The 14,532-nt window shown below is 39.3% G+C and overlaps 1 protein-coding gene across 1 annotated transcript in view; it reads right to left on the bottom strand.

Annotated features, from left to right (window-relative positions):
• Nucleotides 1-6,940: 6,940 nt before the first annotated feature.
• Nucleotides 6,941-14,532, bottom strand: part of LOC137297853 (MKI67 FHA domain-interacting nucleolar phosphoprotein-like) — a 273,252-nt gene continuing 265,660 nt past the window's right edge. The window contains exon 6 of the mRNA XM_067829817.1: nt 6,941-6,953. The gene's annotated coding sequence lies outside the window, so the exon portion shown is untranslated. The remainder of the gene's footprint in view (nt 6,954-14,532) is intronic.

Below are 14,532 nucleotides of genomic sequence, written 5' to 3'. Positions count from 1 at the left end.
TTTGATAAAACAATCGACAATCCGGGTGTGAACCAAAAGAGGATACCACCATTCTCATCGGTGGATGGAATGGGATGAAGAAAACCCGCATACTCTTCATCACATTGCTACACCGTATTTACCATAACGAATGTTTAAATATCACTTTATGTAAATAGAGCATCAAAACAAGCTGAAACCATGTATTATATTAACATGGTACTAACTATAGTCGATTCGAACCACTGCTTTACAGTTCACTGACTGGATGCAGGCTTTTCCCACGTGGCGGGGTAAAACTTAATGATCTATTCTCCCGCGCAAGGCCACGTGAACCAATCAGAAATGGACATTCTTAAATGGGGTAGGAGAAATGTGCCCTGTACGTTCTTATGAACCTTGATCTTTCAGGTACATTTCATCAGTTGTGTACAAATAATGGTCTAGAATACTGTTTCAAACACTTTAATACGTATTGATGCAGGGGCTCCATATATGTTCTTGTTTACGTCCCGCTCGTCAAACGTCAGAATAAATTTACAGGTATCAAAGCAGACTCACTCGCTGGGCCACTTGCAATAAAAAACCCAAACAAATCAAAAACAGGTAAATCAGTTAATTTAAACAAATAGATGGAATACTAAAAACCACCTAAATATTAGTATGCACGCCCCATTTAAAAAGATAGAGCGCTAAAGTGGCAAGATTCAAACTCAAAACTATTCAATCGTATTTTACTCGATAAATCAAAATGGTCTCAATGTCATAATGTGGGTAGTTACAGAATCAAATCAAAATATTTTACATGTTTATGTACGATTTATTTAGCAAAGCCAGAAAAATCCCCGACAAACACGGCCGCTTCTCCTCAATACGTGTGTTTGTGAGAGTGAGGGTACTCCCTGCAAGGCTCACTCCCATTAGTTAACAAGGCGTCCTCCCATTTTATGTATTTTATACTCGATAGGTACGGAAAATTAATTAGGCGATGTGGGTATGTCATGACTGGTTGGTTGAATAATACATAAAAATACTCTTATGATTATGTATAACATCACATTTTAATAAAAAGATGCATGCGTTGAGCTTGTTAGATGTTTTAAGATTAATAGAAGAGGTAGAGAAGGACACCCCCACGTGGGAACTTGGGAGCAGAGAGACGCCACGGTTCAGTGGTTACAGCTGTAGGGCCTCCTGTGCTCTCTGCTCAATATATTAAGGATGGTGATGTAGATGAAGGTTACGCAGGAAAAGTAGGTGATGTGGGTATACTACGTCAACAGGTAGCTGTGCAGTCAACCAGATAGTTTGTTGTTTTAACCTGTCTGACAATTGTTACGTCTGACCAGGGAGACAATAACAAGCTGATGTTAACACATGTGATCTAACGATAGTTTTGCGTTCTTTAGCATGTTTTGGAAGGGATGGCTGGGGTGTATCATTTATTCTTTCATTCATTCACATATGTACTTCTTTCTTTTATTATTTCTTTCATTCATTCACATATACTTCTTGCTCTTCATTCATTCGTTCGTTCGTTCGTTCGTTCGTTCGTTCATTCATTCATTCATTCATTCTAAGATTTCGACTGATACAGTAAACTGGCTGAAGTACTGTTAAACGCAGCCTAAGTTGCGATGGAGACGAATCAGGTCACTGTGTGCATTGGAGCATGAGGAGGCGCATACTAATTAGTACAAATGGTAAAGAAAACAAGCGAGTGACCTACCCCTGTTGTAGATAATTTCTGGTCTGAGAAATAGGAGAATACCCCATAAAACCTCGGACGAAGAAAAGCCGGGACGGGCAAACGGGAATTACTAAAAATGGAGACCACACTATTAAAAGGAAACATGCTAAACTGGGTAGGTACACTTAAAACTATTAGGTAGGTACATTTGGTGAATGTCAGCGGAATTGGCAAGACATATTTCAATACAGTTTAAAGATCTCACAACACCGTTTATTAATGTGTCCCCGCATAGTCACTGGAGTTTGGTCACTCTTGATTGGGGCTTTCACAAATAACTTCAACTTCATAGATATAGGTTGAATTTTGGTATATTTATAGAATACCTAAATTCAAAAGAATCTCAAGGCTTAGTATTCTAAGTGTATTGTATATGTTGCTGGAAGTAAAGGGTTTCAACAGCCCATGTTTGCCATAAAAAGCGACTATGCTTGTCGTAACAGGCGACTAACGGGATCGGGTGGTCAGGCTCGCTGACTTGGTTGACACATGTCATCAGTTCCCAATTGTGCAGGTAGATGCTCATGCTGTTGATCACTGGATTGTCTGATCCAAACTCGATTATCTACAAACCGCCGCCATATTGCTGGGATATTACTGAGGGCAACATAAAACTACACTCACGAAATTAAACTGAATTGTCATTAGAATTTCAACTATTTTTAAACCATATGTTTGCAAAATCTCACGAGAGAGATTAGTCGAATTAAGACCGGAATGATTTCATTTTTGTTTTCGTGATAATTATAAACACACTTTCATTCATATATTTACAACCTCCAAGACAATAAAAAAACTATGAAAATTTACGTGGAAATCCAGATTCTTGTACTTGTTACAAATTAGCAGAATTAAGTCAAAATGAGTTGGATTTTGTGCCATGATACATATAAATATATCCTCATTCATTTACAAAATCCAAAACACAGGAAAAGATGTATTTTGAGTAAAAGTGATTATTCTGGCATATTTTTAAAAATCTTCCTGAATTCGCAAAATTAAGTCACAATCAGTTGAAGTTTGTGTCATGATACTCATAATGGCACTTTCATTGATTTACATCATCCAAAACATTAGAAAAGATGTATTTGGAGTGAAAAGGAAAGATTTTCGCTCATGGGCCCAATGTTTTCCGCCCATGGGCGAGATGTTTTTGAAAATCGGTCTCAATTAGCAGAAATAAGTCATAATGAGTTGGATTTTGTGCCATGATACTCATACATATATATATCCTCATTCATTTACAACCTCCAAACCACAGGAAAAGATGTATTTTGAGTGAAGGCAAACTCATTTTGACTTAATTCCTCTAAATGAGAGCAATTATGAAAACTCTCGCCCATGGGAGAAAGACATTTTGGCCCATGGGCGAGAGTTTTCATAATTGCTCTCATTTAGAGGAATTAAGTCAAAATGAGTTGAAATTTCTGTCATGGTACTCATAAATGTACTTTCATTCATTTACATCCTCCAAATACTGGAAAAGATGTGTTTGGGGTAAAAGGAAATATTTTCGCCCATGGGCCAAAATGTTTTTCGCCCATGGGTGAGATTTTGTTAAATAGCTCTAAATTAACGGAATTAATTCAAAATGAGTTGAATTTTGTGACATGATACTTATGAACATACTTTCATCCATTCACAACCTCCAAAACATGGGAAAAGGTGTATTTTGAGTAAAAGTAAATATTCTCACCCATGGGCCAAATGGTTTTCGCCCATGGGCGAGGCGTTTTGAAAAATCACTTTAAATTAGCCGAATTAAGTCAAAATAAGCTTAATTTCGTGTCAAGACACTAGCAAATACACGTTCATTTATTGCAAAACTGCACAGCCTGGAAAAAAAAACATGTAGTTTCAATGAAATTAATTATTCTCGTCTACGGGCCAATATGTTTTTCACCCATGTGCGAGATTTTTTAATATCGCTGTCAGTTAGCAGAGTCAAGTCACAACAAGCTGAAATTTGTATCATGATACTTATTAACATTTTTTCATTCTTTTACAACCTCCAAAACATTTATTCTGGATGAAATGAAACACTTTCGCCCATGGGCCTGCCCATGGGCCTACCCATTGGCCACTGTTCGCCCATGGGCGTGCCCATGGGCGAGCGAGTTTAAATTTTGAGTTTTCGAAAAAATTTTTTTTCATTTTTTCATCCTTAGCACACATACATAACAGCTGCCTGTTTAATTTTGCGAAATCGCTTGTGCGAGAGTGGTCACAGTGCTGAGAGTTTCTGGACTTTTGTGAGTCCAGAATTAAATTGTGACGTGTTAATTACAATCCGTTTACATGAATGTTTTTTTCTGGTAGGAGTAGAGACCAACTGGTCCTATTATATAACTCACTATATATAATCAATACCTATTTTAATGCGATGCAGTTCCGGTTACACGACTGTTTCACGTAGGAGTAGAGCCCGATTGGACCCGGTGTTTTGCCGATTGTGGTACAGTACACGCGTGCAGTGCCGACCACTTACTTGGTGTGAACCATGACTTCAACTCAGAATCTCAGGTTTGCTGCTACTCTGCATTGGGTATTAATGCAACCTAGGTTACTGAGTCACCAACGACGGCTTCTTGAAACCCGTGAAAAGTCACGGTTTGAAAATAATATGACTATAGGGCACAGTCGAAAGAATATTGCATTATGGCCGGCAATATGGATGTTAGGTAATTACATTGTTACTGTTAAATAGTCAAACACAAAACAGTATTTTTCAGATTCACGAAAACCACCGTAAAAGAATTAAATGCTCTGCTAAAGAGAATTGTCTGTCACATTTGTGTTGTTTACAGTAAATGCAAAATGAAAACATATCATGTATGACAGAACCTGTATGAAAGAACAAAACAATAGAAAGGTGCCTACTTCTGTCCTAGACAGGTTGTGCAACGTTTCGCCATGCATCGTTACCGTTATCAGACTATACTATCCCAAAAAGAAACGCATAGATATTTTCTACTTTTGATAATCTATTAATTACCTCTTGTGTTCAAACAGTTGTCACCATATGAAAAAAAGTGTTGATAACATGATAATACACAATTGCACACGTAAAAAATCCACTTTACCTGAAAATGTTGATTTTGATGATTTTGATGATTTTGATGAGATTTCCTACACGGATTAAAAAGGAATCACCACAACGCAACAGAAATCACCCACCGGTTGAAATTGTGCAGCAAGGAGCATGCACTCTCTGACAAGAAAAATCCAGATTACTTTCAGAAATCGACATTCGTGTTAAAGTGAAGCCGTTTCAAGGTGAAATTCATACCCCACGCCTTGACGCTGCGACACCTAACATTGCCATCGAAAGAATGCACTGTTGAGAATACAAATCTTCTGTCGTCAGACCTCTGAATACTAGTCTGAGCACGATGTCACGGCTTGCATCTCGTTACAACCAAACAGGCACAGCAAATGAGCGTCCCCGTACAAGCAGACCTCGAGTCCCCACTGTAAGACCAGCATCGGTACATCCGGGTACTACATTTGACCGTATTGCACGGGTGACAGTACAGCAGCCAGGATGTAGGAGGATATTCGATCAAACTGTACATGATAGGTTGAGAGAGATCGGACTCAGAGTCAGGAGATACGACGTCGGGCCCGTGCTACGTCGTCACCATGACGCTCAACGTCTCCGCTATCTAAAATTATCCACGTCCTTATACAGACATATCCTTCATCTAAACCGATGCAAAAAAATCGTGTACTAAAGTCTATTTGTGTCTATGAGTTATGCATCTTTGAAAATACATTGTACAACATTCTCGCAACAGATTTCTGGGTTATGCGTTTCTTCCTTTGAATAGTATATTGATATGTTACCATGAAACATTTTGAGAGCTGTTCTGACGTCACTAACCTGGTCAGGATGGGTTTTATGCAAAATGCCACCCAGCAATATTCCAGTAACATCATGGCGCATGACACCAGACATCTGCTTCAAACACTGTACCCACGTGGGGAATCGAACCCGGGTCTACGACGTGTCGCACAGACGCTTTAATCACAGTCCCACTACCCTTATCAGACAGATCGAGAGTCAGATGAAGTCGCTAACATCTTCGCTGGTCCACATGGTGACTTTGGAATATGTACCGTCACCTGATTACACAGATTACACAGAAGCAAGTTTGCATACCTTAATCACTACCGTAACACAAGGAGGATATGTTTATCGATCAACATTGGAACATGTACCGAAAGAAACATTGCATGTATTTGTAAGATTCTATTATTTAAAATGTCATTAAATATCATTTTTTGACCCTTAGTTAAATGAGACTGTGTTATATTAAACATCATTGAATGTATCAATAAAAATAAACAGTGCCAAATAATGTTGTAATTTACCTGTTTGAAAGAGTTGTATACTGCTTACACAATAGATCATTAGCTTATATTATGGTCATCTTCATGCTGTTAACAAACTTAATGAATACTTATAAAACAACGACTTGATACATCACGAAGGAGCTCACTTGTGTAGGAACAGAGAGTAAAATACATTTTCTGCGGGTGCTTTCATTATAAGTTTGATTTTTAATTAGAAATATCTGAAGTTAGCAATGATATATAGAATAAAACAAGGAATACTTTTACATAATTATGATTTTTCATTATAATTTGACTCAAAATTTGTAAAATTAAAAATAGGAAAATTGCATAATGGTTGATGGGTGTCTGTGACATATTATCTTTGGAAATCAGCATATTTGTTTTAACTTGTTCGAAGAACCGCCCGCAGTGATATAATTTATGATGATTAAATGGATGTAATGTCTATTTTCGTTCAGATTATATACCTTCATTGTGTTTAACACCTGTTGTAATCACCGATTTCAAGTGATTCCTACAGTTTCTACTACTGTTGTTAGTTTGTTATTCTGTAGACCTCTTGCATAAGTGTACATGGTGAGGGTAATTATTCGGTTCATTATCCATGAACAAAGTAGTAAGACTTAGTATATATCAGATTCATCACTGGGAGACGGCATATTTATGGAATCCCATAACATTGTCGTGTTGCCTTTACTAGAAAAGTGAGAAAGTGCGATACATTTTTTTTCCCATTTGACGCTGTGTCTCTGTGAATAGTAACTTTTTCATTCAACGAAGCATAACCAAAATAGATAACCACCGAATAAGGTACAAATACATTTCCTTACTATCTTGTAGCATTCATCCATCCGTCCATCTATCCGTCCATCTATCCATCCATCTATCCAAATCTGCCAGCCCATCGACCTATCCGTCTACTTCTTAGCTACATGTAAGTAAAACCTTGTGTCCTAGGCAGACTATTAAATTTTACCAGCATGTATGTTCAGACTTTTATGAAAAGAATATATGTCGCTTTGAAGTAAAAGTGAATAAGGCATTGTCCGATTTGTTCAACACTTCTAAAAGTTGTCAGCAACAAGCGATTCCATGTCTTTTCTATCTGTATGGAGACGTAAAAATGTGTTTTTGTTAAGAAATATACGTCATGGTAACGTTCGCGAAATAACTATGGTGCAAGAGTTGCACTGGGCAGTTCCACTTGTTTATTTGTAGTTCCAGTGTCCACACATTAACATTAAATGCCACAAAAGTTTAAAACCTAATTCCTTAAAACAAACCAAATGAGACCCACCGTTCATTGGTGTTCGGGAATGCCAAAGCTGCACTGATCGTGTGGTATCACGTGATTCGTTAAGTAACGCCGATCACATGTATAATCAACAGGCCTATTACTTCCGGTAGCTCATCTTTGTAGAGTGTGTCCGACCCAACCGCCTGGACTCCGTTTGCACATTTCTCTTCAAACATCAAAAGCCCGCCTTGAAGGGCAAAGTTGCCCACTTAAAAATAACGAGGTTCGAAAGTTACTTTGTAGAAGGCTATTACAGGAAATCATAGAGTAGATTAGTTGAGGTTAACCAGAGCGGCATTACACCACGGTAGAGTTTATACAGAAATATCCACCATATACACAATCGACGTTTCTAGGATTGGCAAGCTATCTGCTTGATATAAGTAATCATCTATATTTAATGTGAACACGTTTTTAATGGCATGGATGTGAATGGTGTGCCTAGAGACAGAGAGAAGATTTCTGATGATTATCTCCAGTGATATTCCAGCACATTGTTTTTCATAATGTTATTGAATTTTCGTCACCGGTTCGTCATCGAAATCTGTTGCACACTGCCACACTGCCGGACGTAGCTGAGGATGGATGAGGGTGTTGGAGGATGGTGGCTAAAGATGGATGAGGGTGTTGGAGGATGGTGGCTAAAGATGGATGAGGGTGTTGGAGGATGATGGCTAAAGATGGATGATGGTGGTGGATGATAGTGGCTAAAGATTGTGGAGGATACATATGTAATGGTGGGTGTTGGTGGTTGATGAGGGTGGAATGAGGATAGTGGTGGCTGGCGGTGGTGCCTGTGGTGATTGTGGTGGATGGGTGATAATGGAAAAGGGCGATGACGGTGAGTTAGGGTGATAGATGGAGTATGTGGATGACGGCAATGTCATTCGTGATTCCTGATGGTGGACGGCAGAAGGTCATGACAGGTAGATTTTAAACGACAGAAATGGAAGGTCATCATAACAAGGTCGGGGAACATACGTGGACAATCGACCAATAACAAAAATAGGATAATCGCTTTGGCTCTTAATGAATGATACTTGTGGCATTTCAAAGCACAACTTCCATGCATCACTAGACTGTCTTATCAACTGCCAAGTCTAAGGTCTAATCTAAAATGACAGCGTCTAGGTAGAGGCGAATCACTAACGGTGATTGCAGATAAATAGCGAACGACATCCGCCTGCCATCTGAATTAAGCATAATTAAGTTACTCTTAATACGATGCTGACTTATTCAGTCCATATTACGGGGCTTCACGTCTTGTGAAACAGTGAGGGAATGACCTATATATTTTAGAAAGATATATTATCATAAAGCATCATGCAGATAAAGAGGTTTGCAGTTATAAATCTCACATTGTAATACTTTGAAATATTTCGGGATAAAAAGTTTTTGGATACCGATCGCGAAGTACAAACATATAAACATTCTGATTAAAATACACATTGGAGATACGTAAATGAAAGGCTTTTGTGATATACAGTTGGCTCGTTGCAACCGTTTTTCTTGTTATAATAAATATTATCGTATGTTATCAGTTGCACAATCAATTCATCATATTTTTCACCACTGTTTCACGGGTACATGCTTTTAATGATTTGTTAGTCTGTTCTTGTTCAGTACCATATCATTTTAGTAATCGTGTGTACAAATGTTTTACCTTTCTTTGATATGCAATTTCAATAAATGAAAATGTAAATTTGTGTTGCTTAGCATCTTGTGAGGAGTATACGTCAAATTTCGTAACAGCCAAACCAAATACTCAACGCGCTCTTGACTTGAAGCTTGATGTAACTTTCTGTTAGGCCATTGCTCGGGAGACTATTCAGTGTTATATTGATATGCCTAGATGGAATGGCAACAGGGAGTTCATGACTTAATAACATTGTGTTCGCACGTTTGCCCATTTACACTGAATTATCTTAGTAGTTTCCACGCCCCTGGTGGAGCTGCCCCTATTACAGCTAGTGGACGGGTCATTTAGGAGGTCCATCAGCATAGTCAATTAATTATCAGCCTTGAACCCCCGTTTGACCTCTTCTTGTGTGCATTCTTTCGTTCTAGTTCGTTATGTGTTTTAGTTTGCGATGGACTTGAACAACATACAGACCTGACGTAAGCAATATTATTGGCGTTTAGCCACCCTGGTTATGTTGATATTACTAAGAGGGATAAAGAATTACTATCGTGTTGATTTAGGTTAAGAGACAATAGTCAAATCATGGAGTCATACCTTTAATGAGTTAAACTCTATGGATACGACTCCACAAACGCCACTCTACATCATAATGCGTCTATAGACGTTACACTGTGTATTAATAATACGTATGTACACTTCATAATCGATCGCACTATCTCTGTGGACGCTACATACTATACATTTAGTATATTCCGAATTTTCACCACCGTATGATAAGATTGGTTTCACAACTGAGTCAAAGATACATAGCTGACATAGGATAAGTTTAACATTCTACAAAGTGCATGGCTTCTTTGAGTGACATGTTTAGAGGTTGGTGAGTCAGAAAAGGACAAACTTTATGGATAAACAACTTCTTTATTCGAATATATCACCCTGTTTCTTATCTCACTCACACTTGCTTGGCAAAGATATAAGACCAAGTATTGAAACGTCACATCTTCTAAATAAAGAAGCTGTTAATCCATTAAAAATGTTCTTATCTGAAAAAGCTCAATAAAAACTAACTCCAAGATATTTATATACAATAACTGTTTTCCTTAGGTTCAGCTAACTCGTTGAAATCTCCAACTGAGATAATCCCATTTAGATATGGATGTTGCCCTAATTAATCCCTAGCCCAGTGTCTGCGTGAACGTATGGACGTAAATGTGATAATCGCTCCATATGGAGACGGACGTAATTCAAAGGACACAACAAAACAATGTGTCGTTGGAAGCCACGAAGTATAGTCTGTGAAATTCAAATCATAAAACGGGACACAGTATGGCAATACCCTTGCCGTCATGAAATACACCAATGCGTCAATATATGCCATAACGTGTAACATGTCCATATATATCACACAATATGGTAATACAAGTACGAACCAGACAGCAAGCAGTATTGAGCCATTGCATGTCTAATGCGCATGTACACGCCTATCCAGTGTGGAAATAGCTCAGTAACTGTCAAATTCTAGTGGGCGTCACGCGCTGTTGCAATGCGTCGATGATTGTCACAGTGGTAACTGTTTAGGGAGTGTGACGCACTTTGTGGTATTCCGTCTATAACATGATAGTAATGCTCATATACAGGTCATATCATATAATCACACGCCTCTGGGATATGTCACCTTATCATCTTTCCATCATCCCGTCATGACATTGACATGTCACGTTATCATCTATCCATCACCATGCCATGACATTGACACTAACACGTCACCTTATCATTTAACCAGGAATCGGTGAAATCATCTGCTATTATGATTAGTATTACAAGAACACCAGACATTCCTGTTTGTGTGTCCAGATACAGAGTGTAGACATTCCAATCCGCTTAGTTTACCAAGGAGCACCAGGGCGTCCCTCTGACAGATGGCACGCTGTGGAAATACGCTTCCGCATGCGTATTGTCGAGAAGAGTGGATACTTCAATTAAAAAGTTATTTATACCTGTTAACCAGACAGCTAGGTACTGAAGCTGCAGCGCATTCTATCCCACATGATGGCATTATGCCTCATCAAATGCATTGTTCTTATTGTTGTACGCAGTCGGTCATGTTGTACTCAATCAGTCATGTTGTACTCAATCAGTCATGTTGTACTCAATCAGACATGTTGTACTCAATCAGTCATGCTGGACTCAGTTGGTCATGTTGTACTCAATCAGTCATGTTGTACTCAATCAGTCATGCTGGACTCAGTTGGTCATGTTGTACTCAATCAGTCATGTTGTACTCAGTCATGCTGGACTCAATCAGTCATGTTGTACTCAATCAGTCATGCTGGACTCAGTTGGTCATGTTGTACTCAATCAGTCATGCTGGACTCAGTTGGTCATGTTGTACTCAATCAGTCATGTTGTACTCAATCAGTCATGCTGGACTCAATCAGTCATGCTGGACTCAGTTGGTCATGTTGTACTCAATCAGTCATGTTGTACTCAATCAGTCATGCTGGACTCAGTTGGTCATGTTGTACTCAATCAGTCATGCTGTACTCAATCAGTCATGCTGGACTCAGTTGGTCATGTTGTACTCAATCAGTCATGTTGTACTCAATCAGTCATGCTGGACTCAGTTGGTCATGTTGTACTCAATCAGTCATGTTGTACTCAATCAGTCATGCTGGACTCAGTTGGTCATGTTGTACTCAATCAGTCATGCTGGACTCAGTTGGTCATGTTGTACTCAATCAGTCATGCTGGACTCAGTTGGTCATGTTGTACTCAATCAGTCATGCTGGACTCAGTTGGTCATGTTGTACTCAATCAGTCATGTTGTACTCAATCAGTCATGTTGTACTCAATCAGTCATGCTGGACTCAGTTGGTCATGTTGTACTCAATCAGTCATGTTGTACTCAATCAGTCATGCTGGACTCAATCAGTCATGCTGGACTCAGTTGGTCATGTTGTACTCAATCAGTCATGCTGGACTCAGTTGGTCATGTTGTACTCAATCAGTCATGTTGTACTCAATCAGTCATGTTGTACTCAATCAGTCATGTTGTACTCAATCAGTCATGTTGTACTCAGTTGGTGTTGATTAACGACACTAATTTTGTCTGGAGCTTCATCTTCTATCTGGGAGTCTTCTGACAGTTTTTAACATAGCGACAAGGACTCCTGACGACTATACACAAAATGTAAAATGTTCTACATATGTAGGTATATAATCTGCAAAAACAGAAAAAGCAAAACTTGGGTGAGTGAGTGGATGGGAGTGAGTGAGTGGATGGGTGAGTGAGTGAGTGAGAGAGTGGATGGGTGAGTGAGTGAGTGAGTGAGTGAGTGAATGGGTGAGTACGTGAGTGAGTGGATGGATGGGTGTGTGAGTTTAGTTTTACGCCACAGTCAGCAATATTCCAGCTATGTGACATCGGTCTGTAAATAATCAAATCTGGGCAATACAATCCAGTGATCAACATCATGAGCATCGATCTGCGCAACTGGGAACCGATGACGTGTCAACCAAGTCAGCGAGCCTGACCACCCGATCCTGTTAGTCGCCCCTTACGACAAGCATAGTCGCCTTTTATGGCAAGCATACGTTGATGAAGGCCTATTCTACCCCGGGACCTTCACGGGTCGAGTGAGTGAGAGAGTGGATGTGTGAGTGAGTGAGTGAATGGATGTGTGAGTGAGTGAGTGAATGGATGGGTGAGTGAGTGAGTGAATGGATGGGTGAGTGAGTGAGTGAGTAAGTGGATGGGTGAGTGAGTGAGTGGGTAGGTGGGTGAGTGAGTGAGTGGATGGGTGAGTGAGTGACTGAGTTGGTGGTTGGGTGAGTGAGTGAATAGTTTTACGCAATGTAGCAATATACCCTCACACATTGTATCCATGTTGGGAATCGCACCCGGATGACGAGAGAACGCTTTAACCACTAGACTATCACACTTGGGTTCTACATTAATATCATATGAATCGCATGGAAAAAGCAGTAAATTCAAAATTGGAACAGGTCATTGTCACTGATTGAGGTTCACGAGGTGTCACAGCGAACGTCATCTTATCTCAATATCTCGTATGTCACTCATGAAAGTCCAGAACAGTCTGGCATCGCACGCCTCGTCCCATGAACCAACAAGACAACGGCTTTTTGGACTGATGATTGTTCGTCCACAACCCATGCATTCTGCATTGTTTGTGCCAGCTGTTGGATGACCTGGGGCTATTTTAACCATTAAGCTATAACCCATCGCCAAAAAGGTAGTATGTGCATCAGGGATAATCTACAGCATCTCTATATAGGTTCCTTGATGTACATGTAGGATGCTGGACGTAGGTAACAATGGATGCAGATCGGCACAGTTAAAGGAGACAGAAAGTAGAACTTGCGTTAGCTTGAGGGTGTTTTCAAAAACAGCTCAAGCTTCAAGCGGCACTGAACTTATTTTCATGAAAGTTGCGTACGTCTTCCCCAGCCTCATCATCAGTTTGCTTTTCTCCCATATTTTTCACACTGTGCTATAACCGATCTAATTTCTAATCTAATATAATTTAAAGCCTACTTTGTGACTTCAGGTAGATTAGATATATCATATTTACAAAAAGAAAGATCATCAGCGGGAACCATTGCCAATAGCAGAGTTGATTTGGTCCGGCTATATGAATGCGGTCTGTAAATAGCTGAATCTAGACCAGACAATCCAGTGATCAATAGTATGAGCATCGATCTATGCAACTGGGATACGATGACATGTGTCAACCGAGTCAGCGAGCCTGACCACCCGATCCCAGCAGTAGTAAGTTTCTTACGACAATCATGGGTTGCGGAAGCCGAATTCTGACTCGGATCTTTGTCTGTCGTAATTTACATATGAGGCCTTAGAGACGGATTCATAAATATTGTCACGTAATAAAATCAGACTTCCGAACATTAAAATGGATCATTATAAAACTGGTATGCTATGACTTGGCAACTATTTTACGCTTACTGGATTCGACCTATCAGTCAGCGTTAGACGATTTTTATATACAATCAGAGAAAGGTCCAGTGTCACTCTCATTATACGTCATGATATGATTAATTGAAATATTCTATGTACGTAGTATCTTTACATAATTATATTCATCTGATTTTATTACGATAGAAAACCGTCGGTAGATATGGCATTTTCCGTGCAACAATAGACGCAATAGCAATTGTTACGATCTTTGCGTCATTTCACCATAGTCACGTGATGCTATTTAACACGGTAGAGCGAAAATGCCATGCAAGAAATATTCTGTTTGCTATTCAACAGATTGCAATTACTGTTCTCATAAAAGTCGATTTAATCGTGTAATTCAAAAATGAATGCTCTTTACATATATGTGGTCCAAAGGGCTTCAGCTGAGCAATAGAAAATTCATGATCAGGCTGACACTGAAATAGAAGAAGAAATAGCACATGTCACATGCTGCAGTTCATTAAAAAGATATTACATGAAAACGGGGATTAAAAACCAGTGTCAGGCCA

The sequence above is a fragment of the Haliotis asinina genome, chromosome 10 (genome assembly GCF_037392515.1).
Source record: "Haliotis asinina isolate JCU_RB_2024 chromosome 10, JCU_Hal_asi_v2, whole genome shotgun sequence".
Taxonomy (NCBI): domain Eukaryota; kingdom Metazoa; phylum Mollusca; class Gastropoda; order Lepetellida; family Haliotidae; genus Haliotis; species Haliotis asinina.
This window is presented reverse-complemented; position numbering and strand designations above follow the sequence as displayed.